Genomic DNA, 26,193 nt, shown 5'->3' with positions numbered 1-26,193 from the left:
GAGTAACGGATCCCAACTCTGGTCTTAAGTAATACTATAATGATTATTAAGATAAATACACACATAAATAAAACCCTCTAATAGGGAGAAAGAATGGAAGTCTGATCTACCTAACCCTTTGTTTTGTAACCATGTTATTACTAAAATGATATTATGTGGACTTCATCAATAGCACAAGTAAAGATGTACAATTTATTTGGCACAAGGACAATTCACTTGACTTTGATATCTCAAAAGTTAATGGGACACCACTGCACAATGCTATCTCTGACTGGAAAGTAAACAAAATGTAAATGTCACTTAATGTCACGCCTATTGAACAATGTTTAATGTGTGCAATCCTGTTCTAACCATGGCCCTGTATGGCTCTATCTACAGCACAAACATTCTCTCCTCCCCATAACTATATCAAGTCAGTCCATGCAAAAGTGTGTCAAAGTCAAAGCTGTCTGTAATCCCAAAGAAGAAAGAGGAGTTGATACTTCTTCTACCTTGTTTTTGTTTTACTTTTTGCAAAATGTGCAGAGTTTTACAATACAGCTAAAAGGATAACACACCAAATCCTTTGTAGATCAATTACAGTTTGTATAGTGAATGGCAGAGAAGCACACTGGTATTATCTAAGTCAAAACAAATCACACTATTCAGAACATGTCTTTGATATAGATAATCATAATGCAAATGTTGGTACAACATGTTGTAGTGTTAGGAGTCGCTGGATTCCATAACCATGTAAAGCTTTGGGAAAAAAAAGCTAACAAAAAAGAAAACGTACATATTACAATTAGAGTGCCAATGTTCATTAAAGGCCCATGTGTGAATGTTACAATTCTGCCTTGTTTAAATAAGTCTGTATATCACTGTGTTGTGCTGACTCTGACCTCTAAGGACATCCCCAGAGGGGTTTCCTTTCCTGGTTTATTCATCACTCACACAAGTACAAGTACTACACACACCTCTGGGTTCACATTCTCTAAAGGCATATTCCAACGTGTGTGTGTGTGTGTGTGTGTGTGTGTGTGTGTGTGTGTGTGTGTGTGTGTAGGTGTGTTGGTAAATGTGGTTTAACGGGACAATTGGCCTGAATACACACCACACTAACAGGACATTTTGGATTAGCAGGACAGGACTGGTGTCCTGCTAATTCATGGACAATTCTGAAATAGCAGAAGTGTTTCTATTGGTCTAGAGAGCCCAAATCCACCTTTTTTTTTTGATGTCCTGTTAATACACATACACCCGACTTTTTTGTGTCTGAACAGCGCCCCCATAGGTTGTGTAATGCTACTGCATGTTCATACACAAGCTCATGAATATTCACACACAGTGTATGTTTTGAAGCACCTGATTGGCTGGGTGTCAGAGTCCTGTTAATGCACATACATGTTTTTATGAACATTTCAATGACATAGCATTTTGGGTGAATAACGTTAGTCATAAACACTCTTCAGGGGTCTGCCATTATAATAGCAACACCACAGGCCCCATGTGGCCCCCAGGGGCCCCTGGCTGCCATAAGCACACCGTTGCTCCGATCCACACTAAACTTGGCACACACACCGTTCAGGGGTCTGCCATTATAATAGCAACACCAAGGGCCCCATGTGGCCCCCAGGGGCCCCTGGCTGCCACAGGCACACCGTTGCTCTGATCCACACTAAACTTGATTGTACAAACACCGTTCTGGGGGTCTGCCATTATAATAGCAACACCACAGGCCCCACGTGGCCCCCAGGGGCCCCTGGCTGCCACAGGCATACCGTTGCTCCGATCCACACTAAACTTGGCACAAACACCGTTCAGGGGTCTACCATTATAATAGCAACACAAGGGGCCCAATGTGGCCCCCGGGTGCCCCTGGCTGACACAGGCACACCGTTGCTCCGATCCGCACTAAACTTGATTGCACAAACACCGTTCAGGGGTCGGCCATTATAATAGCAACACAAGGGGCCCAATGTGGCCCCCAGGGGCCCCTGGCTGCCACAGGCATACCATTGCTCCGATCCACACTAAACTTGATTGAACAAACACCGTTCAGGGGTCGGCCATTATAATAGCAACACAAGGGGCCCAATGTGGCTCCCAGGGGCCCCTGGCTGCCACAGGCACACCGTTGCTCCAATCCACACTAAACTTGGCATAAACACTGTTCAGGGGTCTACCATGTTGGTGGTTTGCCACACCATGGGCCTGCAACATGATTTGCATAACATACAGACAATGTTTCTTAATTATACAAATTTAACCAGATATTGCAATTGTTGTATTGTTATTTTGTGTAATAATTAATCAAAACGTCCCAAAAAATCACGTTTATATTAATGTCCATTTTCCAAGTTTGCCAACATTTTAGCTCACTCCAAGGAGGCTATGCATATTTTACAAACCACTCATCCAATTGACTGTACATTTTGTGGTTCTTACATGTTTCTATTTTTTATTAATGAATTGCATTTGTTTTCTTAATGAAAATCTTGGCCGGATTTAAAAGGCATTTTTAGAATCGGCCCCAGGCCTAAATGGATTAATGCAGTGGTTCTCAACCTTTTCAGGACACAACCCCCTAAATTAATAATAATAGCAGATCTACATGCTCACGAGGATGTAGATTGGCTATTTTCACAATTTCTGCATAATATTTGTCAATTTGGCCAATGTTTAATTTAAACTGTCACTCTAGAGGTATTAGAAAGTACTTAAACTGTCACTTTAAAAATGTGTAGCTATACAAGTGATGACCATGGTAATCAAATGGCTATTCGCATAACAGGTTTACCAGGCAGGCAGTGACTGGTGGGCTTGCACATACCCCCCTATTCATATGGATAGGCTACTTTAACACCTACTGTAGGTTTCCAGCGGTGACTGTATGTGCATTGTGCGTGTCTCAGGCTACCTGGCTCCATTACTGTGATAGATGAGATTTGTTCAAAGCAAACTTTTAGTTAGCACGCACACATCTAAAGGCGCTCGTGCATGTGACGTCAATAAATGACCGTCCGCCCTGAAAAGAAAACCCCAAAGCACCACTGGTAGCAGCTCTGCACAGTCATGTATGCTGATCAGCGTAGCTCCTATATACAGTATCACATCAAGTTCAAGTTCAAGTTACTTTTATTGCCACACAACCAGGTTGGTGGTATTTAGTTTCAGTACATATAATGTTGCAGCTCTGACAGAAACAAGGAACAAAAAACAAATACAATGACCACATCATGACCATGACATCATGTACAGTACATATGAGTTTAAGTTAACTCCGACATACAGGAGTAGGCAGGCACCCAGGCACCATTTTTACCCTTGGGTAAAAATGCTAATTAAGTTCAAGCCTACAGATCATTTTGGTCACTTTATCATCTAATCAGGCTTTTATGAACACCCTGAACAGCTTTTAATATTTATATATTTGATGTAAATGTTATCTTTCCCCCCAGGCTCAGGGCCTCTCCACATACACACCCATTGTAACTTCAAACTTCATTAAAAACACACACTATTTTTTTCTGGTGACTCATACTACCCTCCTAATACGTGAGCAGGCCGTGTTTTCTCAATAACCCTTTTCATTTATTTTTAATAATTCTTTGGGAAAATTTGAAAAATTAAAATTATTACAAATAAATGAAAAATTGTATCGAAAAAAAACATGGCCTGCTCATGTATTAGGAGGGTAGTATGAGTCACCAGAAAAAAATATAATGGAGTTTGAAGTTACAATGGGTGTGTGTGGGGAGAGGCCCTGAGCCTGGGGAGGCAGACCCATGCAAGGCAGAGTTTTTTTAAATGGAATATCCCTTTAAATCCCGATACTGATTCTAGAATTATTCCTCTACACAGTATTACACAGTATAGGCAAAATTCTTGTGTTACGAATTGTGTGTACATCTTGTAGATCAGTGACTTCACTAGCCTTCAGATACAGTATATGACACCAAAGTAGCTTACTACAATTCTAAGGTCAAATTATTCTAAATAAGCTTGTGACCTTGACCTTTTATCACTGAACTGTACTGTCTGTACTGTACTGTCTGTACTTTTACTGTACTGTAAAAACAGTGCAGTAAAAGTTTGTTTATCGGTGATGACACTGATTGACAAATTGTAGCATTCCCTGTGGGATCATAAAGCACCAAATAGAGTGTCTCGTTTGGCTTGAATAAAGCATAGCCTTATTAGCCTACTACCAAGGTTGTCCCGAATATGCCATTTCCTCATATGTGACACAATGTTACTATAGTCCGGCCAGTTTGTGCAGTATTTTGATAGTCTCTCAAGAACAGCCTCAGAGAGGCCGACCGATAGGTGTCGCCCTTTCTTCTTTGACGATGGGTTCCCAGATTGGTATTTTGATGGAATCGCGCACTTTTTTGCCTGAAATGCTCGGACTACAATCAGTCTAACCTGCTTGATTCCTCCAGACTCAAATCTAATCCTCATCTCCTTGCTTGAGGGAGCAGGGATTTAAAGTTCCTTGAAGTACACAAGTTCCTTGAAGTACACAATAAAGAGGAGCTCAAGTGGGACACAACGCACGTGAGGATAAAGAATTTGCAACTATATTGCTTTTATCGCCTGAAGAGGTTCGGAGTCTAGGCTACTGCATCCTCAGGCTGGACTACAATAGCTCCATTGAGAGTGTTCTGTCACACCTGGATTCGCCCACGAGAATTATTAAAGTTATATCACTGGATTGATCCAGACAGACAAACAGTCTTTTAATTATATAAAAGAAAATAATGTGTGAATTAAATCAAACAAGCCACCTGTCCTGTTCTCTGATTGGCTGTAGCACGTCTCTACTCTCAGTGCTGTCACAACCCATGTTAGGCTTTTAGGTTATAGGACGGCAAAAGGATCATCTGGGCTAGCATGTTGCATTGTGAACCGGGTTTAAGAAATCTGTTATACAATCCGGGATGAGGTGCGTGTGTGCGCGTGTGCGTGGGTGCATCCGGCAGTGGTAGGTCACGTCAGACAGTGGGTAGGTAGGAGTCTATGGCATCTCAGTGATGTCATGATGACTCAGACATGCAACAAATCGGTCATATATCTGCACAAAAAGGGGTAAATTGCCCCCATTGATTACGGAAGGGTACTTTAGAAATCTGAAGATACCCTTACACTTAAACCTTATGCAGTATGTTTACTGTTCAGAGAGAAAGCAATGGTGCACAGTCATTTAGATAATCATCTGGGGACCCCCTCCCCAAAATAATTCCCTGACCCAGAGGTTGAGAACCACTGCTTTAACTAACCAGAACAAAAAAATAAGCCATGTGCATAGATTACACAGATTATGAGTTCCATTTGGTTCCATTTGTATATAGTCACTAGTAAGACTACCCTAAGCATAAAGTAACACGTAGGATTTACTTTCACACATATTCACAGTATTTAAAGCCTTGCCTTGTACAGACTGCATACAAACAAACCAACTGACTGTGGGGGGAGGGGCAGCTTCTCACTCACACAGTTTTGAGTGAGTGCAGTGAGGGAGATGGGGGATGGGGGATGGGCAGGCAGCACAGGTGAATTTGATCAGTGGCTGATTGCATTGCAAGCTAGTAATCAGCAAGTGGGCTACAGTGGAAAGAATGAGTGAAAGGGTTTCCCTGCACAAGGTGAAAATGTATAGGCTATTATGTATAGTTTATCTTTGAAAAGAGTGGAGGAGAGCTTAACTCAAATTGGTTAACAATCGGCAGACAAACAGGCAGGCAGGCAGGCAGGCAGGCAGGCAGGCAGGCAGGCAGGCAGACAGACAGACAGACAGACAGACAGACAGACAGACAGACAGACAGACAGACAGACAGACAGACAGACAGACAGACAGATAATGTTAATTTAACCTTGCATCATCAGACTTAGTGTTCATTTGGTTCCATTTGTACTGTCAGAGCAGTGTAGATGTTGTTGACTAAAACTATGACGAAAAGTATTTGTCGATTGCATTTCTTTCACTGACAAAAACTAAATAAAAACTAAGCTGTGATGACTAAAACTAAGACTAATTATATTGACAATTTCGTCAACAAAATCAAAACTAGACTAAAACGTTAGGGAGGGACTAGTGGAGTAGAGAGTCATTTTATGTTTGGTTGTTCTCAAGTGTTGTGTGCTGAAAATAGCAGATCTACAAGCTCACAACGTGTCGCGCAACGCGTTGTGAGCTTGTAGATCTGCTATTTTCAGCACACAACCAAGTGTAAAATCACTCATTATGATGCCATCAAGGCCTGCCAAAATACATTTTAGTTGACTAAATGAACTGTAGATTTAGTCGCCTAAAAATGTATGATATTTAGTCGACTAAAATTAGACTAAAACTAAAACTCTTCAGGTCACTAAATTATGACTAAAATTAAATGACATTTTATTCAAAACTAAATCAAAATTTGTTGTCAAAAACAACAGTGTCAGAGTCCCTGGGCCTGAACAGTGGTTCTCAAAGTGGATTCCAACCTGGAATTCACTTTGAGAACCACTGTGTGAACAGAATATGAACATTTTTACATAACAGCATGGTAGCAATATCAGAATAATGATAGTTGACAAAGTAACCATCTTGGTGGTGCCGGTGGTGATAACATTAATATCCAAAGAAAACATTTGCCTTGTCATGGCATGTTCGGGGACATCATGAGCATTTAGCAATACAAAAGATTTGCATTCATTCAACCTTTATTTAATTTCTCGAAAAGATCAATTGAGGGAGATCCTCATTTACTACTTTATTGAAAATAGATGTTTTGATTTATGTAAATGTGGGGGTTTCTGGACTAACGCTGGTATTAAACATAATTCTGGAAAAAGTAGCCTATTTATACATTTGCAGGCAACTGAATAATGGGGATGCAGTAACGCACTGTAGCTTATGAGATACTGCAAATCAATTATCAAATTATAATTGCCATAATTATTCCTTGCAGCTACAAAAATGATGTCATACAACATGTAACTCAACATTAAAGTAGGGCTGGGTGATAAATCTCAGACCTGACTTTCTTTTTTTTTAAGATTAGTTTTTTGGGCTTTTTATGCCTTTATTTGTTAGGATAGTAGACAGACAGGAAATGGGGAGAGAGATGGGGAATGACATGTGGCAAAGGTCGTCCGGATCGGGAATCGAACCGGCGACCTGCATACCTAGACTTGTGGATCTGCTATATTTTAAAGATTCACTTAATTTTTCTTCCTGTGCATTTACCCGCTGGAAAAAACAATGTCATTGCTTAATTGCAGTGCACTTAAAACTGACCCAAAAACAACAAATGTATCGATAATTTATACCTACAATCGACAGGCTGCAGTCTAAGGCAGATTTTGGTTTCGGAAAATGATTTGAAAAATGCTCCCTTCAAATGTTCTGGGTAGCTATAATCACTGTAGCAGGTCCCCCAGCAGCAACGTTTCACCATGGCCGTAATAATGTAATATAAATGTTTTGATATTAATTTGCCTATATACCAGTAAGACTCCCTAATCGGGTCACATTTATCGGCTACTTTTGACTATTTTCCCATATTTTTTTCCCAGGGGGTCCGTGGGGAGCCCTGGCGGTGGCTGGGCCCCTGGGTACCCCCTGGGTGCTGGCCCCGTCTCTCCCGGTCGATGGGGGGCCAAGGTACGGGCTTTTTAGCGGGTTATGGGAGCCAACTTTGGGTGGAAGTGTTTTGCTACGCTGTCGTCCAATCCTCACAGTTAGGGAGAGGGCTTTGCGACAGATCAATCATGCAGTAATCATGCAGATCTACAAGCTCGCAGCACGAAGCATTGTGAGCTTGTAGATCGTCTATTTTTTGGCAAAGAGATTTGGTAGAGAGTGAAAAACTACTGTATCAAGTACATATATTATGTACCTTTTACCAATTATAGAGGGTTTAAATAGTACTGGATATGCAGCTTGGCAAATAAAAGGTGAATTGATCCCAGTGTATGACAGAGGATGATATCACGATAAATTAAATCTCCACAATATGATTATTGTGAGTGTTTTTTATCACGATAAACGATAATATCGTATATTGTCCCATCCCTACGGTCTGAGGTGCTTTGGCAGTCTTCCCCGAATTTTGTCTGATTACAGCGGGGCAGGGCTACATTCCTGTGTCCTACAAAAAATAAATGTTGAACCTTGTTCATGATTGGTGTGTTTTTCAGCTATAGTTTTTGGTCTTATAACCCTTCCAGTAAATCTCTTATGAAAATCTCTAAAGAAGTCAAGAATAACAGACGAGCTGTAAAGTTAACTTCACAAAGCTTAAGTCTATTGACCCCTCAGTCATGACATTTTCAATGTCCCCCTTCGACCAAGATGGATGAAAATGCTAGTTTGTTCACTGCAGAACTTTATTAACAGTAGCTCAACATTGAAGATGTTGAAATCACATCTCTCAGCCTGTTCTCAGGCCTGCTAAGTCACACACAGTAGTCATATTGCATTGAATTGTAGTTTACCATCTCAGTGGCACCAACAACACTTAGTTAGTGAGCTTTGTATCGATGTCATTCCAGTCCTGCATGTTTACTGGCTTATATTCCACTTGTATGGTTGATCCTGAGGGCAAGTCAGGTGTTGAAACAGTAACACACCACTGTAGGCAAGAGACATTGACCGAAGTGCTGTACATGGTGCATAAATGACAAACAGGCCTACCAGTAAGACAAATGTGTCTTAGGAAGAGATTTAAAAACATCAATAGAATGCCTTGTTTGTGTTTAGCTATGTCACATTTAATCACATTTGACCCTTAAATACCCTGCAGTGACATATTTTCATGTGTTTAATTGCAGCTGTCCTGTTAATGTAGTTAGTCCTGTTAATTCACATGGGCGGAGCTTAGAACCTAATTATCTAATGTCCTCCTAATGTAGGATTTTGTCAGATTGTTAAAACTTGAGTTGTGTTGAGTTTATTCAACTTTTGAAGTGAAATATGTGTTCTATGGCTCAAAATAGATTTTTTGACATGCTCCACATATTAGTAAAGCAAGTGGAAAGTGGTGTCCTGCTAATGTTGTAAACCGCAGGTTTGAGCTAAAGGGTCCTGCTAAACCACATCTACCAGTATAGGTGTGTGTGTGTGTGTGTGTGTGTGTGATAATTAATGAGTAACTCTCACCTCTGTCTTGTTATTCAGACATTCACTGAGACACACTCAAATTCCCATGAACTTCATTTGTGCATGATTACTCCAAATTCCTTCAGAACAATACAACCTCTATGAATGTGCCTCTCACCTCTCAATTGCTATTCGTGCAGAACCATTAAGACAGAGTGGACTATAGAAACCTAATTTGCACACGATTGCCCCCAAATCTGCTTTGGTACTTAAAATTACAAGTTACATTATTTTGTTGTGCATTACACAAAAACATCAAAACTCTGAATAAGTGTTCATTTACACTAACATTTGTGTTCATTTAAAGGGTGTGTTAAGTCCACAAGCCACTGATTGTTCAAGAATCAACATGCTCATATACTCTACATGCAAAGCATTTATACCAGTTTAGCCATCTTAATAATACTTGCTTTATTAAAACATTTGTGGATATGCTGATGTTTCTCATCATCTATTATGAAGGTATTGTAAAGTAATATCTAACATGGCTGTGTGTGCGTGTGCCATTATTTGAAACCATCTTCAAAAATGTTTGGATCTGGCATGTGTGTGACACTGTGTGTGTGTGTGTGTGTGTGTGTGTGTGTGTGTGTGTGTGTGTGTGTATGTGTGTGTGTGTGTGTGTGTGTGTGTGTGTGTGTGTGTGTGTGTGTGTGTGTGTGTGTGTGTGTGTGTGTGTGTGTGAACAGATTCGGAGCAATCATGTGCAAATTAGGTTTCTATAGGACTTGATAGTCCACTCTATCTTAATGGTTCTGCATGAATAGCTAGGTGAGACACCTCATAAGAGGCCATTAATATAGGTTGTTTTGTTCTGTTGAGTATTCATGCACAAATTAAGTTTCTGTCGGAACAAGGTTGACAAAATAAAATAAAAAATAAAACAAATAAATAACAATGGTCTGTCTTAGACACTTCTCACTGGTCACTGTCCTTGACCACAGGCCTTTGTCACAGTCCTCAGTTCTTGGCCTTTCACAACCTTGGCAAATACTACTTCAGTGCAACAAAAAAAAAAGATATTTAAAAAACAGATATTAACAGGCTCTATGAAAAGTGCCTAAAATAATAATAATAATCCTTTCTGTTCTCTGGGATTACAGACTGCTTTGACACACTTTTGCATGGCCTGACTTGATATTGTTATGGGGAGGAGAGAATGGTGGAGCACATGTAGGGACATGTGCTGTAGATAGAACCATGCAGGTCCATGATTAGAACAGGATTTAATACATTAAACATTGGCCAATAGGCTTGTCATTAAGTGACAAGCAATTACATTTGTTTACCAGTCAGAGATAGCATTGTGCAGTGGTCTCCCATTACCTTTTGAGATATCAAAGTCCATACAGTGAATTGTCCTTGTGCCAAATACATTGAACATCTTCACTTGTGCTATTGATGAAGTCCACATAATATCATTTTATAATAACATGGATATAAAACAAAGGGTTAGGTAGATCAGACTTCCATTCTTTCTCCCTATTAGAGGGTTTTATGTATGTGTTTATTTATCAGGCACAAAGCACTTTAATCAACACGTCAGTTTTTTCATCAGTGTGAATGGCCCAGAGTATAGCCATAAACACATTTTCATCTGTAGCCTCTGAGCAGGCTATAAAGGCTTTGAGGGCATTTACACATTATGAGATACCACATTTGATCACCCAGGATACAAATGGTGAACACATGGTGGCCCATCGACACCTAGGAGGCATTGCATTTCAATTTCAAAAGTCTGACCAGGTCTATGAAGACAGATGGCTGTTCTGTACAGAATGACATTCTTGTATACAGAAACCAGACCACTTCTTTGTACTCTATGTAGTCAAATCAATTTAAAGGTTAACTTACATAGCAACTTAAATCAAAACATGTGCAGGGAATATTACACATGTTCTGAAGGATTTCAGCCATTAATTTAACATAAATGTTTAGCACAACCTTTGATTGTACTACCTGTATTGTTAATAATTGTGGTTTCTATATATGTTATTGTTTTGACTCTGCGTTGTTAAAAATTGATTGATAGAATTGATACATTTCAGAAGTTAGTATATTCACATACCATTTAGTAATAATATTTGTTCTAAAAAAAAACAAATAAGTAGATTTAGACTTCCTTTCTTCCCCCCTAGGGTAGATGATCATCCTCTCTTTGAGGGCATTTAAGAGATATTATGAGATGTCCACTTTTCCCATAGTTTATATCCATAATGTATATAAATATTGTATTATTATAGAGTAAACAAAGCATTTATTGTCATATATAGAATAATCAAATTATTGATCTTATATGTGCCATGGTGTATATCCATACATATATTCATTGGATAGATATGTCATTATTATAGAGATAGGTTCATGTATTTTAGGTAACAATGCTATGTATTTCCATAGACATATTATTCTGTTGCCACTTCATTTGTAGAAGGTGGAGGAGTGAGGGGTGGAGCACTGTATGTTACACTGTGATTGGTGGAGAGATGGTTCTATTGTTCTCATTGGCCAATCATTCAGCAGTTAGTGTTTTCACCCCAGGCTCTCTGGTATAAGAAGAGTTGGTCTGTGACATGTCTCCACAAGTCTTCCAGGATATCCATCATTTCTGATCAAATCTTACTGTGGACTTCAGGGGAAGTTGACCTCTCTCAACCTTAACTCTGCTGAACAGGAGGAAAACAAATACTTTGGTATGTTACGTACTCTATTTAATTTATTATTTATTCTCTATATTTCGTTTTTTTCCCCATTGTGTTAAATTGAACTGTTGCTTTGCTGTATATTAGACCAATTCCAGCTTGGCTCTCTTTTTAACTCATGAATGCAAAAGCAGTCTTCTAAAGTAACCATAACAATTTGCCTATTAAATAATGTTAAACCACAAAGTAATAAAACACTTAATGTCTAGTGAACAAATGGACTCACAACTGAGTTTTATATAGAAATACATATTTATAGAAAATGAAAACAGCATTTAGGTTCAAAGCCTGGACTGTGAAAATACCCCTCTTCCTTCAGGAATAATATCACAACACTGTAAGTGCAAAATAAAAAATATATAATCTTCCCACAGTTCATATTAAAATAATAAACACCCATTAGATGTCTCCCTTTGAGTCACTTAATGACAATTATAATAATTTGTGGGCCTACACACTCACACACAGTCCCTAAAAGCCAGCAAAATGAACTACTACCTAAGTTAGCCTTAACTTGTTCAGACTAGCAGGGACTTAGGTGGGACAGTTAACAAAGCATTATCCAGTTTCTGTCTATTGTCCCCCAGTTTCTGTCTACTGTCTCCCCCCACAACCACCATGATTGGTCCATCAGAGTCATTGTGAGTATTTAACATAGCTCTGTTTAGCTCCATGACACAGTCATGACACAGTTCCATGTGTACAAGTTCCTGAGGCTGAACTCTCTTCTGGACTAAGGGTGAAGTATAAATAGATAGATAGATAGATAGATAGATAGATAGATAGATAGCAGGTTGATGCACCAATTGATGCAGGTTAGAGTTGTCCCATCTAAAAAAGAAGGTAATATTTGAATTCTCCATCAAAAAATACATACAATAGACATCCAATTTGTTTTTTAGATGGATAGGGTACAATTGGCAATAATAAAATACCAATTGATGCAGGTTAGAGTTGTCCTATCCCAAAAATAAGGTAATATTTGAATTCTCAATCAAAAAATACATACAATAGACATCCAATTTGTTTTTTAGATGGATAGGGTACAATTGGCAATAATAAAATACCAATTGATGCAAGTTAGCGTTGTCCTATGCAAAAAAGAAGGTCATATTTGAATTCTCCATCAAAAAACACATACAATAGACACCCCCTTTTTTTTTTCGCGGCCTCGTCCATGGATGCGTCCACTTAAAGAGGATCAACAAAATATCATCTCCAGTTGTTCTAGAATAATCATGCTCATATACATGTAACGTGTTTATAGTGCATCTTAATAACAAGTTGAAAAGACTATCACGCTACACTTGGTTATGATTCTCAGCTTCTAAAGCTCTTGTCATATACCATTCACAGTAATCTGATGTATATTTTGTGTTTATGTCATGATATTTTCTGTCTGAATACGTAAAACTCTTTCTACACTGACCTCAGATTAAATCAAGTGTGTTCAACATTGTGAACTTGATTGGTTGATTGATTGTCAAAAGCTTTTCAACACATATCACAATTAAATGTTTTATCCCCAGTGTGAATTATCTGGTGTGATTTAAGGCTGGACAGAGGATTTGACCACACCGATCACATCAATAAGGTTTCTCTCCAGTGTGAGTTTTTTTGGTGGCGTTTAAGATTGGACATTTGAGAAAAGTGTCGTCCACACTGATCACAACCATATGGTTTATCTCCTGTGTGAATTCTCTCGTGGCTTTTAAGGCTGGACATCACAGAGAAGTGCTGCCCACACTGATCACAGCCATATGGTTTCTCTCCGGTGTGAATTTTCTGGTGTATTTTAAGACTAGACATTAAAGAGAAGTGTTGTCCACACTGATCACAGCCATATGGTTTCTCTCCAGTGTGAATTTTCTTATGTCTTTCAAGGTTTGCCACTAGAGAGAAGTGCTGTCCACACAGATCACACCCGTGGGGTTTCTCCCCCGTGTGAATTTTCTGGTGGCTTTTAAGGCTGGACATTACAGAGAAGTGTTGTCCACACTGATCACAGCCATATGGTTTCTCTCCAGTGTGAATTCTCTGGTGGGTTTTAAGGTGTGCCATTAAAGAAAAGTGTTGATCACACCCATAGGGTTTCTCCCCAGTGTGGATTTTCTGGTGTCTTTTAAGTTGGGAGATGTTAGGGAAATGTTTTCCACACTGATCACAGCAGTGTTGTTTTTGCTTAGCCAACCTTCTTTTTCCATTCATCTCTGGTAGGACAAGGAAGTCAGACTGGTGATGAAACACTGGATTGGAAAACAAACAGGAAGGTAATTTAGAGGTGTCTGAAAAGTGTGGACACTAATGACAAGTTAACTTGTTGTGGATTGCACAACAAATCCTTAAAAACATAATAAATTGCATGACACAAACTAAGCTTTATGGTTACTTAAGTCTTAAGTAATACTATAATGATTATTAAGATAAATACACACATAAATAAAACCCTCTAATAGGGAGAAAGAATGGAAGTCTGATCTACCTAACCCTTTGTTTTGTAACCATGTTATTACTAAAATGATATTATGTGGACTTCATCAATAGCACAAGTAAAGATGTACAATTTATTTGGCACAAGGACAATTCACTTGACTTTGATATCTCAAAAGTTAATGGGACACCACTGCACAATGCTATCTCTGACTGGAAAGTAAACAAAATGTAAATGTCACTTAATGTCACGCCTATTGAACAATGTTTAATGTGTGCAATCCTGTTCTAACCATGGCCCTGTATGGCTCTATCTACAGCACAAACATTCTCTCCTCCCCATAACTATATCAAGTCAGTCCATGCAAAAGTGTGTCAAAGTCAAAGCTGTCTGTAATCCCAAAGAAGAAAGAGGAGTTGATACTTCTTCTACCTTGTTTTTGTTTTACTTTTTGCAAAATGTGCAGAGTTTTACAATACAGCTAAAAGGATAACACACCAAATCCTTTGTAGATCAATTACAGTTTGTATAGTGAATGGCAGAGAAGCACACTGGTATTATCTAAGTCAAAACAAATCACACTATTCAGAACATGTCTTTGATATAGATAATCATAATGCAAATGTTGGTACAACATGTTGTAGTGTTAGGAGTCGCTGGATTCCATAACCATGTAAAGCTTTGGGAAAAAAAAGCTAACAAAAAAGAAAACGTACATATTACAATTAGAGTGCCAATGTTCATTAAAGGCCCATGTGTGAATGTTACAATTCTGCCTTGTTTAAATAAGTCTGTATATCACTGTGTTGTGCTGACTCTGACCTCTAAGGACATCCCCAGAGGGGTTTCCTTTCCTGGTTTATTCATCACTCACACAAGTACAAGTACTACACACACCTCTGGGTTCACATTCTCTAAAGGCATATTCCAACGTGTGTGTGTGTGTGTGTGTGTGTGTGTGTGTGTGTGTGTGTGTGTGTGTGTGTGTGTGTGTGTGTGTGTGTGATAATTAATGAGTAACTCTCACCTCTGTCTTGTTATTCAGACATTCACTGAGACACACTCAAATTCCCATGAACTTCATTTGTGCATGATTACTCCAAATTCCTTCAGAACAATACAACCTCTATGAATGTGCCTCTCACCTCTCAATTGCTATTCGTGCAGAACCATTAAGACAGAGTGGACTATAGAAACCTAATTTGCACACGATTGCCCCCAAATCTGCTTTGGTACTTAAAATTACAAGTTACATTATTTTGTTGTGCATTACACAAAAACATCAAAACTCTGAATAAGTGTTCATTTACACTAACATTTGTGTTCATTTAAAGGGTGTGTTAAGTCCACAAGCCACTGATTGTTCAAGAATCAACATGCTCATATACTCTACATGCAAAGCATTTATACCAGTTTAGCCATCTTAATAATACTTGCTTTATTAAAACATTTGTGGATATGCTGATGTTTCTCATCATCTATTATGAAGGTATTGTAAAGTAATATCTAACATGGCTGTGTGTGCGTGTGCCATTATTTGAAACCATCTTCAAAAATGTTTGGATCTGGCATGTGTGTGACACTGTGTGTGTGTGTGTGTGTGTGTGTGTGTGTGTGTGTGTGTGTATGTGTGTGTGTGTGTGTGTGTGTGTGTGTGTGTGTGTGTGTGTGTGTGTGTGTGTGTGTGTGTGTGTGTGTGAACAGATTCGGAGCAATCATGTGCAAATTAGGTTTCTATAGGACTTGATAGTCCACTCTATCTTAATGGTTCTGCATGAATAGCTAGGTGAGACACCTCATAAGAGGCCATTAATATAGGTTGTTTTGTTCTGTTGAGTATTCATGCACAAATTAAGTTTCTGTCGGAACAAGGTTGACAAAATAAAATAAAAAATAAAACAAATAAATAACAATGGTCTGTCTTAGACACTTCTCACTGGTCACTGTCCTTGACCACAGGCCTTTGTCACAGTCCTCAGTTCTTGGCCTTTCACAACCTTGGCAAATACTACTTCAGTGCAACAAAAAAAAAAGATATTTAAAAAACAGATATTAACAGGCTCTATGAAAAGTGCCTAAAATAATAATAATAATCCTTTCTGTTCTCTGGGATTACAGACTGCTTTGACACACTTTTGCATGGCCTGACTTGATATTGTTATGGGGAGGAGAGAATGGTGGAGCACATGTAGGGACATGTGCTGTAGATAGAACCATGCAGGTCCATGATTAGAACAGGATTTAATACATTAAACATTGGCCAATAGGCTTGTCATTAAGTGACAAGCAATTACATTTGTTTACCAGTCAGAGATAGCATTGTGCAGTGGTCTCCCATTACCTTTTGAGATATCAAAGTCCATACAGTGAATTGTCCTTGTGCCAAATACATTGAACATCTTCACTTGTGCTATTGATGAAGTCCACATAATATCATTTTATAATAACATGGATATAAAACAAAGGGTTAGGTAGATCAGACTTCCATTCTTTCTCCCTATTAGAGGGTTTTATGTATGTGTTTATTTATCAGGCACAAAGCACTTTAATCAACACGTCAGTTTTTTCATCAGTGTGAATGGCCCAGAGTATAGCCATAAACACATTTTCATCTGTAGCCTCTGAGCAGGCTATAAAGGCTTTGAGGGCATTTACACATTATGAGATACCACATTTGATCACCCAGGATACAAATGGTGAACACATGGTGGCCCATCGACACCTAGGAGGCATTGCATTTCAATTTCAAAAGTCTGACCAGGTCTATGAAGACAGATGGCTGTTCTGTACAGAATGACATTCTTGTATACAGAAACCAGACCACTTCTTTGTACTCTATGTAGTCAAATCAATTTAAAGGTTAACTTACATAGCAACTTAAATCAAAACATGTGCAGGGAATATTACACATGTTCTGAAGGATTTCAGCCATTAATTTAACATAAATGTTTAGCACAACCTTTGATTGTACTACCTGTATTGTTAATAATTGTGGTTTCTATATATGTTATTGTTTTGACTCTGCGTTGTTAAAAATTGATTGATAGAATTGATACATTTCAGAAGTTAGTATATTCACATACCATTTAGTAATAATATTTGTTCTAAAAAAAACAAATAAGTAGATTTAGACTTCCTTTCTTCCCCCCTAGGGTAGATGATCATCCTCTCTTTGAGGGCATTTAAGAGATATTATGAGATGTCCACTTTTCCCATAGTTTATATCCATAATGTATATAAATATTGTATTATTATAGAGTAAACAAAGCATTTATTGTCATATATAGAATAATCAAATTATTGATCTTATATGTGCCATGGTGTATATCCATACATATATTCATTGGATAGATATGTCATTATTATAGAGATAGGTTCATGTATTTTAGGTAACAATGCTATGTATTTCCATAGACATATTATTCTGTTGCCACTTCATTTGTAGAAGGTGGAGGAGTGAGGGGTGGAGCACTGTATGTTACACTGTGATTGGTGGAGAGATGGTTCTATTGTTCTCATTGGCCAATCATTCAGCAGTTAGTGTTTTCACCCCAGGCTCTCTGGTATAAGAAGAGTTGGTCTGTGACATGTCTCCACAAGTCTTCCAGGATATCCATCATTTCTGATCAAATCTTACTGTGGACTTCAGGGGAAGTTGACCTCTCTCAACCTTAACTCTGCTGAACAGGAGGAAAACAAATACTTTGGTATGTTACGTACTCTATTTAATTTATTATTTATTCTCTATATTTCGTTTTTTTCCCCATTGTGTTAAATTGAACTGTTGCTTTGCTGTATATTAGACCAATTCCAGCTTGGCTCTCTTTTTAACTCATGAATGCAAAAGCAGTCTTCTAAAGTAACCATAACAATTTGCCTATTAAATAATGTTAAACCACAAAGTAATAAAACACTTAATGTCTAGTGAACAAATGGACTCACAACTGAGTTTTATATAGAAATACATATTTATAGAAAATGAAAACAGCATTTAGGTTCAAAGCCTGGACTGTGAAAATACCCCTCTTCCTTCAGGAATAATATCACAACACTGTAAGTGCAAAATAAAAAATATATAATCTTCCCACAGTTCATATTAAAATAATAAACACCCATTAGATGTCTCCCTTTGAGTCACTTAATGACAATTATAATAATTTGTGGGCCTACACACTCACACACAGTCCCTAAAAGCCAGCAAAATGAACTACTACCTAAGTTAGCCTTAACTTGTTCAGACTAGCAGGGACTTAGGTGGGACAGTTAACAAAGCATTATCCAGTTTCTGTCTATTGTCCCCCAGTTTCTGTCTACTGTCTCCCCCCACAACCACCATGATTGGTCCATCAGAGTCATTGTGAGTATTTAACATAGCTCTGTTTAGCTCCATGACACAGTCATGACACAGTTCCATGTGTACAAGTTCCTGAGGCTGAACTCTCTTCTGGACTAAGGGTGAAGTATAAATAGATAGATAGATAGATAGATAGATAGATAGATAGATAGCAGGTTGATGCACCAATTGATGCAGGTTAGAGTTGTCCCATCTAAAAAAGAAGGTAATATTTGAATTCTCCATCAAAAAATACATACAATAGACATCCAATTTGTTTTTTAGATGGATAGGGTACAATTGGCAATAATAAAATACCAATTGATGCAGGTTAGAGTTGTCCTATCCCAAAAATAAGGTAATATTTGAATTCTCAATCAAAAAATACATACAATAGACATCCAATTTGTTTTTTAGATGGATAGGGTACAATTGGCAATAATAAAATACCAATTGATGCAAGTTAGCGTTGTCCTATGCAAAAAAGAAGGTCATATTTGAATTCTCCATCAAAAAACACATACAATAGACACCCCCTTTTTTTTTTTCGCGGCCTCGTCCATGGATGCGTCCACTTAAAGAGGATCAACAAAATATCATCTCCAGTTGTTCTAGAATAATCATGCTCATATACATGTAACGTGTTTATAGTGCATCTTAATAACAAGTTGAAAAGACTATCACGCTACACTTGGTTATGATTCTCAGCTTCTAAAGCTCTTGTCATATACCATTCACAGTAATCTGATGTATATTTTGTGTTTATGTCATGATATTTTCTGTCTGAATACGTAAAACTCTTTCTACACTGACCTCAGATTAAATCAAGTGTGTTCAACATTGTGAACTTGATTGGTTGATTGATTGTCAAAAGCTTTTCAACACATATCACAATTAAATGTTTTATCCCCAGTGTGAATTATCTGGTGTGATTTAAGGCTGGACAGAGGATTTGACCACACCGATCACATCAATAAGGTTTCTCTCCAGTGTGAGTTTTTTTGGTGGCGTTTAAGATTGGACATTTGAGAAAAGTGTCGTCCACACTGATCACAACCATATGGTTTATCTCCTGTGTGAATTCTCTCGTGGCTTTTAAGGCTGGACATCACAGAGAAGTGCTGCCCACACTGATCACAGCCATATGGTTTCTCTCCGGTGTGAATTTTCTGGTGTATTTTAAGACTAGACATTAAAGAGAAGTGTTGTCCACACTGATCACAGCCATATGGTTTCTCTCCAGTGTGAATTTTCTTATGTCTTTCAAGGTTTGCCACTAGAGAGAAGTGCTGTCCACACAGATCACACCCGTGGGGTTTCTCCCCTGTGTGAATTTTCTGGTGGCTTTTAAGGCTGGACATTACAGAGAAGTGTTGTCCACACTGATCACAGCCATATGGTTTCTCTCCAGTGTGAATTCTCTGGTGGGTTTTAAGGTGTGCCATTAAAGAAAAGTGTTGATCACACCCATAGGGTTTCTCCCCAGTGTGGATTTTCTGGTGTCTTTTAAGTTGGGAGATGTTAGGGAAATGTTTTCCACACTGATCACAGCAGTGTTGTTTTTGCTTAGCCAACCTTCTTTTTCCATTCATCTCTGGTAGGACAAGGAAGTCAGACTGGTGATGAAACACTGGATTGGAAAACAAACAGGAAGGTAATTTAGAGGTGTCTGAAAAGTGTGGACACTAATGACAAGTTAACTTGTTGTGGATTGCACAACAAATCCTTAAAAACATAATAAATTGCATGACACAAACTAAGCTTTATGGTTACTTAAGTCTTAAGTAATACTATAATGATTATTAAGATAAATACACACATAAATAAAACCCTCTAATAGGGAGAAAGAATGGAAGTCTGATCTACCTAACCCTTTGTTTTGTAACCATGTTATTACTAAAATGATATTATGTGGACTTCATCAATAGCACAAGTAAAGATGTACAATTTATTTGGCACAAGGACAATTCACTTGACTTTGATATCTCAAAAGTTAATGGGACACCACTGCACAATGCTATCTCTGACTGGAAAGTAAACAAAATGTAAATGTCACTTAATGTCACGCCTATTGAACAATGTTTAATGTGTGCAATCCTGTTCTAACCATGGCCCTGTATGGCTCTATCTACAGCACAAACATTCTCTCCTCCCCATAACTATATCAAGTCAGTCCATGCAAAAGTGTGTCAAAGTCAAAGCTGTCTGTAATCCCAAAGAAGAAAGAGGAGTTGATACTTCTTCTACCTTGTTTTTGTTTTACTTTTTGCAAAATGTGCAGAGTTTTACAATACAGCTAAAAGGATAACACACCAAATCCTTTGTAGATCAATTACAGTTTGTATAGTGAATGGCAGAGAAGCACACTGGTATTATCTAAGTCAAAACAAATCACACTATTCAGAACATGTCTTTGATATAGATAATCATAATGCAAATGTTGGTACAACATGTTGTAGTGTTAGGAGTCGCTGGATTCCATAACCATGTAAAGCTTTGGGAAAAAAAAGCTAACAAAAAAGAAAACGTACATATTACAATTAGAGTGCCAATGTTCATTAAAGGCCCATGTGTGAATGTTACAATTCTGCCTTGTTTAAATAAGTCTGTATATCACTGTGTTGTGCTGACTCTGACCTCTAAGGACATCCCCAGAGGGGTTTCCTTTCCTGGTTTATTCATCACTCACACAAGTACAAGTACTACACACACCTCTGGGTTCACATTCTCTAAAGGCATATTCCAACGTGTGTGTGTGTGTGTGTGTGTGTGTGTGTGTGTGTGTGTGTGTGTGTGTGTGTGTGTGTGTGTGTGTGTGTGTGTGTGTGTGATAATTAATGAGTAACTCTCACCTCTGTCTTGTTATTCAGACATTCACTGAGACACACTCAAATTCCCATGAACTTCATTTGTGCATGATTACTCCAAATTCCTTCAGAACAATACAACCTCTATGAATGTGCCTCTCACCTCTCAATTGCTATTCGTGCAGAACCATTAAGACAGAGTGGACTATAGAAACCTAATTTGCACACGATTGCCCCCAAATCTGCTTTGGTACTTAAAATTACAAGTTACATTATTTTGTTGTGCATTACACAAAAACATCAAAACTCTGAATAAGTGTTCATTTACACTAACATTTGTGTTCATTTAAAGGGTGTGTTAAGTCCACAAGCCACTGATTGTTCAAGAATCAACATGCTCATATACTCTACATGCAAAGCATTTATACCAGTTTAGCCATCTTAATAATACTTGCTTTATTAAAACATTTGTGGATATGCTGATGTTTCTCATCATCTATTATGAAGGTATTGTAAAGTAATATCTAACATGGCTGTGTGTGCGTGTGCCATTATTTGAAACCATCTTCAAAAATGTTTGGATCTGGCATGTGTGTGACACTGTGTGTGTGTGTGTGTGTGTGTGTGTGTGTGTGTGTGTATGTGTGTGTGTGTGTGTGTGTGTGTGTGTGTGTGTGTGTGTGTGTGTGTGTGTGTGTGTGTGTGTGTGTGTGTGTGTGAACAGATTCGGAGCAATCATGTGCAAATTAGGTTTCTATAGGACTTGATAGTCCACTCTATCTTAATGGTTCTGCATGAATAGCTAGGTGAGACACCTCATAAGAGGCCATTAATATAGGTTGTTTTGTTCTGTTGAGTATTCATGCACAAATTAAGTTTCTGTCGGAACAAGGTTGACAAAATAAAATAAAAAATAAAACAAATAAATAACAATGGTCTGTCTTAGACACTTCTCACTGGTCACTGTCCTTGACCACAGGCCTTTGTCACAGTCCTCAGTTCTTGGCCTTTCACAACCTTGGCAAATACTACTTCAGTGCAACAAAAAAAAAAGATATTTAAAAAACAGATATTAACAGGCTCTATGAAAAGTGCCTAAAATAATAATAATAATCCTTTCTGTTCTCTGGGATTACAGACTGCTTTGACACACTTTTGCATGGCCTGACTTGATATTGTTATGGGGAGGAGAGAATGGTGGAGCACATGTAGGGACATGTGCTGTAGATAGAACCATGCAGGTCCATGATTAGAACAGGATTTAATACATTAAACATTGGCCAATAGGCTTGTCATTAAGTGACAAGCAATTACATTTGTTTACCAGTCAGAGATAGCATTGTGCAGTGGTCTCCCATTACCTTTTGAGATATCAAAGTCCATACAGTGAATTGTCCTTGTGCCAAATACATTGAACATCTTCACTTGTGCTATTGATGAAGTCCACATAATATCATTTTATAATAACATGGATATAAAACAAAGGGTTAGGTAGATCAGACTTCCATTCTTTCTCCCTATTAGAGGGTTTTATGTATGTGTTTATTTATCAGGCACAAAGCACTTTAATCAACACGTCAGTTTTTTCATCAGTGTGAATGGCCCAGAGTATAGCCATAAACACATTTTCATCTGTAGCCTCTGAGCAGGCTATAAAGGCTTTGAGGGCATTTACACATTATGAGATACCACATTTGATCACCCAGGATACAAATGGTGAACACATGGTGGCCCATCGACACCTAGGAGGCATTGCATTTCAATTTCAAAAGTCTGACCAGGTCTATGAAGACAGATGGCTGTTCTGTACAGAATGACATTCTTGTATACAGAAACCAGACCACTTCTTTGTACTCTATGTAGTCAAATCAATTTAAAGGTTAACTTACATAGCAACTTAAATCAAAACATGTGCAGGGAATATTACACATGTTCTGAAGGATTTCAGCCATTAATTTAACATAAATGTTTAGCACAACCTTTGATTGTACTACCTGTATTGTTAATAATTGTGGTTTCTATATATGTTATTGTTTTGACTCTGCGTTGTTAAAAATTGATTGATAGAATTGATACATTTCAGAAGTTAGTATATTCACATACCATTTAGTAATAATATTTGTTCTAAAAAAAACAAATAAGTAGATTTAGACTTCCTTTCTTCCCCCCTAGGGTAGATGATCATCCTCTCTTTGAGGGCATTTAAGAGATATTATGAGATGTCCACTTTTCCCATAGTTTATATCCATAATGTATATAAATATTGTATTATTATAGAGTAAACAAAGCATTTATTGTCATATATAGAATAATCAAATTATTGATCTTATATGTGCCATGGTGTATATCCATACATATATTCATTGGATAGATATGTCATTATTATAGAGATAGGTTCATGTATTTTAGGTAACAATGCTATGTATTTCCATAGACATATTATTCTGTTGCCACTTCATTTGTAGAAGGTGGAGGAGTGAGGGGTGGAGCACTGTATGTTACACTGTGATTGGTGGAGAGATGGTTCTATTGTTCTCATTGGCCAATCATTCAGCAGTTAGTGTTTTCACCCCAGGCTCTCTGGTATAAGAAGAGTTGGTCTGTGACATGTCTCCACAAGTCTTCCAGGATATCCATCATTTCTGATCAAATCTTACTGTGGACTTCAGGGGAAGTTGACCTCTCTCAACCTTAACTCTGCTGAACAGGAGGAAAACAAATACTTTGGTATGTTACGTACTCTATTTAATTTATTATTTATTCTCTATATTTCGTTTTTTTCCCCATTGTGTTAAATTGAACTGTTGCTTTGCTGTATATTAGACCAATTCCAGCTTGGCTCTCTTTTTAACTCATGAATGCAAAAGCAGTCTTCTAAAGTAACCATAACAATTTGCCTATTAAATAATGTTAAACCACAAAGTAATAAAACACTTAATGTCTAGTGAACAAATGGACTCACAACTGAGTTTTATATAGAAATACATATTTATAGAAAATGAAAACAGCATTTAGGTTCAAAGCCTGGACTGTGAAAATACCCCTCTTCCTTCAGGAATAATATCACAACACTGTAAGTGCAAAATAAAAAATATATAATCTTCCCACAGTTCATATTAAAATAATAAACACCCATTAGATGTCTCCCTTTGAGTCACTTAATGACAATTATAATAATTTGTGGGCCTACACACTCACACACAGTCCCTAAAAGCCAGCAAAATGAACTACTACCTAAGTTAGCCTTAACTTGTTCAGACTAGCAGGGACTTAGGTGGGACAGTTAACAAAGCATTATCCAGTTTCTGTCTATTGTCCCCCAGTTTCTGTCTACTGTCTCCCCCCACAACCACCATGATTGGTCCATCAGAGTCATTGTGAGTATTTAACATAGCTCTGTTTAGCTCCATGACACAGTCATGACACAGTTCCATGTGTACAAGTTCCTGAGGCTGAACTCTCTTCTGGACTAAGGGTGAAGTATAAATAGATAGATAGATAGATAGATAGATAGATAGATAGATAGCAGGTTGATGCACCAATTGATGCAGGTTAGAGTTGTCCCATCTAAAAAAGAAGGTAATATTTGAATTCTCCATCAAAAAATACATACAATAGACATCCAATTTGTTTTTTAGATGGATAGGGTACAATTGGCAATAATAAAATACCAATTGATGCAGGTTAGAGTTGTCCTATCCCAAAAATAAGGTAATATTTGAATTCTCAATCAAAAAATACATACAATAGACATCCAATTTGTTTTTTAGATGGATAGGGTACAATTGGCAATAATAAAATACCAATTGATGCAAGTTAGCGTTGTCCTATGCAAAAAAGAAGGTCATATTTGAATTCTCCATCAAAAAACACATACAATAGACACCCCCTTTTTTTTTTTCGCGGCCTCGTCCATGGATGCGTCCATGGCCGGCCGTTTGCGTCCACGGCCGCGGCCTCGTCCACGGCCTCGTCCACGGCCGCGTCCCCGGCCGTCTGCGTCCACGGCCGCGTCCACGGCCGGGACGGCCGGCCGTTTGTGTCCGTGGACGCGGCCACGGCCGTTTTTTTCGCGGCCGCGTCCATGGACGCGTTCACGGCCGCGTCCATGGACGTGGACGCGGCGGCCAGCGGCTGTCTCTCGATAATGATGGCCCAAAAGAAGGAATGCCTGGTTGAAAGCAATCTGGCTAGCCGTCGTCAAAGAAAAGGAAAAAACAGCGCCCTCTCTGTTTTGTTCCAGCATAGCACTACATCTGTTTTTGAGAGATTAGGTTGAAAGTAACAGTAACCTAGTTACCACCCTGTGCTGTGTGGCAAGTCCAGGCCTGTCTTGGAATTTTGAACACATTATTATAATATACAACTACTGTACACAAATAATTTATGCATAATGTTTTCCAATACAGAGGCCAATTCTATACCCTAAAAAAACTAAAGAGAGAGAGAGACAGAGAGAGAGATCTCATCCTGTCATACACATTTTGGCCCGGTGTTAGTTTATCATTTTGTTTTATTTTTCACTAATGTTTAAAACTAGACAAATTAGATAGATCTACTGGCAATGAGTCAATACATTGTGAGCTTGTAGATCAGCTATTTTTGCTATGATTCCATGAGTGCCTTGAGATTTTGACTTTCAATTCTGTAGTTATGCACTGCATTTAGTATTGTTTACGTTTAGTTGTTATCTTATTATTATTATTATTATTATTATTACCCATATATTAGTAGGCCTATTACTATTATCATTATTATTATCATATCAATGTAACTACTAACTAATAAACACG

Source organism: Nannobrachium achirus, assembly GCF_963921795.1.
Source record: "Nannobrachium achirus genome assembly, chromosome: 16".
In the NCBI taxonomy this organism is placed as follows: domain Eukaryota; kingdom Metazoa; phylum Chordata; class Actinopteri; order Myctophiformes; family Myctophidae; genus Nannobrachium; species Nannobrachium achirus.
The sequence above is the reverse complement of the archived record's forward strand: the minus strand, read 5'-3'. Positions refer to the sequence as shown.